The sequence below is a fragment of the Mastomys coucha genome, unplaced genomic scaffold (assembly GCF_008632895.1).
Source record: "Mastomys coucha isolate ucsf_1 unplaced genomic scaffold, UCSF_Mcou_1 pScaffold15, whole genome shotgun sequence".
NCBI lineage: Eukaryota > Metazoa > Chordata > Mammalia > Rodentia > Muridae > Mastomys > Mastomys coucha.
The window spans coordinates 75,402,023-75,407,892 of NW_022196897.1; the positions used below are offsets into that span (position 1 = coordinate 75,402,023).

General features: G+C 40.6%; 1 pseudogene; it reads right to left on the minus strand.

The window, feature by feature from the left end:
* Positions 1-1,896: 1,896 nt before the first annotated feature.
* LOC116092199 lies at positions 1,897-2,775 on the minus strand (annotated as a pseudogene).
* Positions 2,776-5,870: the final 3,095 nt, after the last annotated feature.

Consider the following 5,870-nt stretch of genomic DNA (forward strand, 5'->3'; position numbering starts at 1 on the left):
CTGTTGTTTGTTTGTTTGTTTGTTTTTAAGAGGCTAACTGAGCACAAACCACAGAGAAAGTCAAACAAATGGCAAGCAAGCAACCTCCGTGGTTTTGGTCTGAGTTCCCGTCCTGCCTTCTCATAGTAATAGTTTATACACTAGAAGCTTAAGCCAGATGAACTCTCCTCCCTAAGTTACAGCAACAGAATGAAACTAGAACATTGATAAATTTTCTTATATTGTTCTGAGTGTCTTTTGTTCTAAAATGATAAACCATATTTTTCAATTTGATGTGTTGATGTTATACCTTCAAGTTTTACAGTTTTCCAAATGAAAATTTCTAAATTTAAAATCTTGTTTTCACAACCATCAGCCAGGAGAAAAACTTTCCAAGATCCCCTTATTAGCATTCCTTCTAGGCTCTGCTCAGCAGTTACCTAGCAACAGCCAGGTAGTCCTGGCTTGCTATAAGAGGGCTGTTTGGCCCCTCCTTGCTCAATCTGCCCCTTTTGTCTCTGACTCTTTTCTCTCCTTCACCTCTTTTTCCCTCTCTTCACTTGCCCCCCTCCCCAGGTGTTTCTGGCCTGCCCCTGCCTCTGCCTCTCCCTCTCTCTTTCTCTGTCCTTCTCTGTGTCTACTCCCTCTCAACTCCCCTTCCCTTGCAGTTGTATGGCTGATACCTCAGGAGGAAGGGATGCCTCAGCATAGGCCCACCAAAGCACACCTCCCACCTCACTATACCATGTACAAAACATATCCTGGCTCCTCTTTTTTTTTCTAAATAAAGCACAACACCCTTTGCTGAATTGAAGCCTGAATAGTGAATTTAAGTTCATCATATTAAAACACCACTTTTGACTTTTCATTAAAAATTGAGTTAATGTTTTCATCACAAATATGATCATACTTCTCATTTTCACATCTTTAATCCATTTCTTATTATTAAAGTCTATCTGTTTCCACTTTCTTTATATCATGGATCCCAGCATTTGTTTCACTCACTCATTCATTAATCTATTTATTTTATATATGCATTATATATATTATTTATAATATGTCTGTATTTCTATTTTATGAACATGTATGTGCACTGAAAACTTAGAAATCAACACTAGTTAGTGTGTTTTCATCTGTACCTTTCCTCCTTATTCTCTGACTTAGTTTGTTTTCCTAATCCTGAACCCCAACAATTCAGATAGACTTAATAAATTCCTCTATCTCCTCATGGAACTTAAATTTTCACGTCTCCATGTCCCAGCACTAGAGTTGTAGACATCCCCAGTCAATACTAGCTTTTTGCACCAATGTTAAGGGTCAGAACTCAGATTCCCATACTTTGCAGCAAGCACTTCAGCAACGGAGTCATCTCTCAGTTCCAAATTCTATTTCATTGTATATATATTTAAGGGAATATGTGGTGTTGTCATTTCCATAGGTTTTTACATCTACTGAAGAATGAATATGAAGGAAATCATGGAAATTTAGCTAAAAGGCAGAGATGAAAGAATATTTAGGAAATGAGAGAGATTATGAGTGTGTAAAGATGATTCATGACACATGCATGGTAAAACAACAATATTTTAGAAGAAAGAACCATCAAAATATTTTGAGAAAAACAGTGCTTTTATTTCATTTATACTTTTAAGACTTTTCCTCAACCATTTTATTCTGTACTGAAGGCTTTAGATATCAATGTATGCTATAATTCTAATTTGGGGGGTTCAACAAACTTTATTGATGTTATTCAAGAGTGCAGGGCTTCCTAGGCCATTCCTGTTATTACAGGAGTCTAGGATGGAAACTGTGAAAGAGATTTTCAGTGTTGTCGGTTGAGTTGAGACAGAGACTCCACAGCAATCAACGGCCTCTCTCTTGCTCTCAATATCCTTTCTGGGGTGAGTAGTCCAGGCTTTCTTACTCCTCGGAGGCCATGTAGGCTAAGAAGTCCGCCAACCTGTTGCTGTAGGTATATTTATTTTCATACCATGAAATGAGCTTTACAAAGTTGTCGTGAAGAACAATGCCAGCCTAAGCATCAAAGGTGGATGAGTGGGAGTTTCTGTTGAATTCATGGAGACAACCTGGTACTCAGTGCATTCTGAAATGCCCTTTAGTGGGCCCTTATATGCCTGTTTCACCACGTTCTTGATGTCATCATACTTGGCAGATTTCTACAGGTGCCCTGTCAGATCCACGACAAATATTTTTGGTGTAGGAACACAGAAGTCCATGGCAGTGAGCTTCCTGTTCAGCTCTGGAATGAGCTTGCCTGCTGCCTTGGCAGTACCAGTGGGTGCAGGGATGATTTTCTCGACAGTCCCACACCTATCATGCCACAGCTTTCCAGAAGGGCCACCCACAGTCTTCTTAGTGGCAGTGATGACATTGATTGTGGTCATGAATCCTTCTACAATGCCAAAGCTGTCATGGATGACCTAGGTCAGGGGATAAGCAGTTGGTGGTGCAGAATGCATTGCTGACAATCTTGAATGAGTTGTCATATTTCTCGTGGTTCACACCCATCACAAATATAGGGGCATCAACAGAATGGGCAGAGATGATGACCATTTCAGCCTCACCTTTCAGGTGGGCCCCAGCCTTCTCCATGGTGGTGAAGATGCCAGTAGATTCCACAACATACTCAGCACCAGCATCACCCCATTTGATGTTAGCGGGATCTTGCTCCTGGAAGATGGTGATGGGCTTCCCATTGATGACAAGTTTCCCATTCTCAGCCTTGACTGTGCAGTTGAATTTGCCATGAGTAGAGTAATACTGGAACATGTAGACCATGTAGTTGAGGTCAATGAATGGGTTGTTGATGGCAATAATCTCAAGTTTACCTAGTGCAGAGCAGAAGGCAGCCCTGGTAACCAGGTGGCCCAATATAGTCAACTCAGTTCACCCTGACCTTCACCATTGTGTCTACAGGATGAGGCTGGTACTGCATGAGATGCATCGGTTTCTGTATTTAACCTCAACACCCAAAAGACACACAAAGGTACATCTTTCTGAGTTCATGGCCAGGCAGCTTTTCTGGAACTATATTGGTTAAGGTTTCAGTTGTGATGTTGAAATACTATAACCACAAAGCAAGTTGGGGAAGAAAGGGCTTACTTGGCCTACACTTCTACATTATCTATAGTCTATTGTTGAAGGGAGCCAGTACAGAAACTGAAATAGGGTAGGGATCTAGAGGCAGGAGCTGATGCAGATACCATGGAGAGGTAATGTTATTGGCTTAGTTCCCATTATTTGCTCAACCCACTTTCTAGTATAACCTAAGACCACCAACGCAGAGATAGCACCACCCATTATGGGCTGGGCCCTCAATCACTAAATTTACAAAATGTTCTACATAACATATTTCTTAGTTGGGGGTTCTTTCTTTCAGGTTGTTGTATTATAAAAAAAAAATAATGTGCCAGATATGCTTTGTAGAGCCAGGTATGATGAGGTAGTAGGGGTGCCTTTGTGGTCCCATGCTGAGACATCTCTTCTCCCTGAGATACCAGCCATATGACAGAAATTATATAGAATAGAGTTTAGTTATGGTCTTGGGAAGGAGAGTTGAGAGGGGAGTAGAGGCAGAAAAAGACAGAGAGAGAGAGAGAGAGAGAGAGAGAGAGAGAGAGAGAAGGAAGAAGAAGAAGAAGAAGAAGAAGAAGAAGAAGAAGAAGAAGAAGAAGAAGAAGAAGAAGAAGAAGAAGAAGAAGAAGAAGAAGAAGAAGAAGAAGAAGAAGAAGAAGGAAGAGGAGGAGGGGAAGGAGGAGGGGAGGGGAGGAGGAGGAGGAGAGGAGAGGAGAGGAGAGGAGAGAAAGAAAAGAGGAGAGGCCATCCAGAAAACATGGAGTAGGGGATGGGGGAAGGAGAGAGAGGGAGAAAAGTGTAATAGAGTCAGAGAGAGAGAAGGGGCAGAGAGAGTAAAAGAGAGGGGATTGGCCAAACAGCTCCTTTTATAACAAGCCAGGACTATTGCCAGGTAACTGTTGTGTGGAGCCTAGAAGGAATACTAACACAGGTGACTTTACTCTGTGTCAAGTTGACCTAAAAGTAGCAAAGACAGGTATATAATGAATCTTCATCACACACACACAAAGTCTATTTTAGCTAAGATTAGTCAAGATGAAATACCATGACCAATCCTAAAGAAATATGATTAATCCTAAACAAAACCAATAGGAAAAAGGTTGAAAAAGCAAAAATGCTTTTAAATTTTATTAAAATGTTTCTTATACAACAGGTTTTATCATAATTTTCCCTCCTTCAACTCCTCCCAGATTCTGCCCACCTTCCTACTCACCTAACTTCATGTTCTATCTCTCCTTCAAAAAATAAAGACAGAAACTAAAAATGATCAAACAAAAATACTACAAGAAAAGCAAAATGAAATGTACCTAAGAAATATATTGAAAACATTTTCATCATCCATGGCAATTTGGAAAATGCAAAGCAAATCAACTGTTTTGATTTCATCCTATTCCAGTCAGAATGGCAAAGATCAACAAAACAACTGAAAAGGAATGTGGGGGTTAGGATAACAACCACACTGTTGCTGTGACTTCAACCAGGTGCAACCAGTATGCAAATCAGTGTGGGGAACCTCTGAAAATAGATCCTATGATCTAGTTCTACCATTGCTTGTTATATGCTCAAAGGCCTCAGCTTCCTACTCTACACATACTTGCTCAACCATGTTCACTGCTGCTTTATTAAGGATAAGTAGGAAAGAGACACAGCCTAAAAGTCCAAATGGATAATGAAAATGTGGTGCATATACACTACAGAAGAGTATTCAGCTATAAAAAAAAAAAACCACAATCATATCAAGAGCTTTGAAGGTAATTAGATAAACTACAAAAAGAGTCCCACAAAGACAAAAATAATTGGAGGCTTCTAGCTTCTTCTCTTCAGGTTTGAATGTAATGCTAGAATACCATCAGAAAAAAAGAAAGGGTTATTCTTCCTGTATTCTGAACTTCTGGGATAATAACCACTTATCAGAGAGTGCATACCATGTGTGTTCTTTTGTGATTGGGTTACCTCACTCAGGATGATATTCTCCAGATCCATCCATTTCCCTAAGAATTTCATAAATTCATTGTTTTTAATAGCTGAGTAGTACTCCATTGTATAGATGTACCACAATTTCTGTATCCATCCCTCTGTTGAGGGACATCTGGGTTGTTTCCAGTTTCTGGCTATTATAAATAAAGCTGCTATGAACATTGTGGAGCATGTGTCCTTATTACACGTTGGAACATCTTCTGGGTATATGCCCAGGAGTGGTATAGCAGGGTCCTCCAGTAGAACTATGCCCAATTTCCAGAGGAACCGCCAAACTGATTTCCAGAGTGGTTGTACCAGCTTGCAATCCCATAAGCAATGAAATAGTGTTCCTCTTTCTCCATAACCTCTCCAGCATCTGCTGTTACCTGAACCCACAAACCACAAGAAACTCAAGAAAAAGGAAAACCAAAAGGTGGACATTTCATTCCTTCTTAAAAGGGGGAACAAAATACCCACGGAAGGAGTTGCAGAGACAAACTATGGAGTAGAGACTGAAGGAAGGACAAGCCAGCCTGATATAGTTATCTCCTGAGAGGCTCTGATAGTACCTGACTAATACAGATGTAGAGGCTCACAGCCATCCATTGAACTGAGTACAGGGTCCCCAATGAAGGTACTAGAGAAAGGACCAATAGAGCTGAAGGTTTTGCAACCACCTAGGATGAACAACAATATGAACTACCTAGTACCTTCAGAGCTCCTAGGGACTCAACCACCAACCAAGGAGTATACATGGTAGGGCTGATTGTACTGGCAGCATGTGTATAGTAGAGGATTGCAAAATCAATCATCAATGGGAGAAGAGGTCCTTGGTCCTG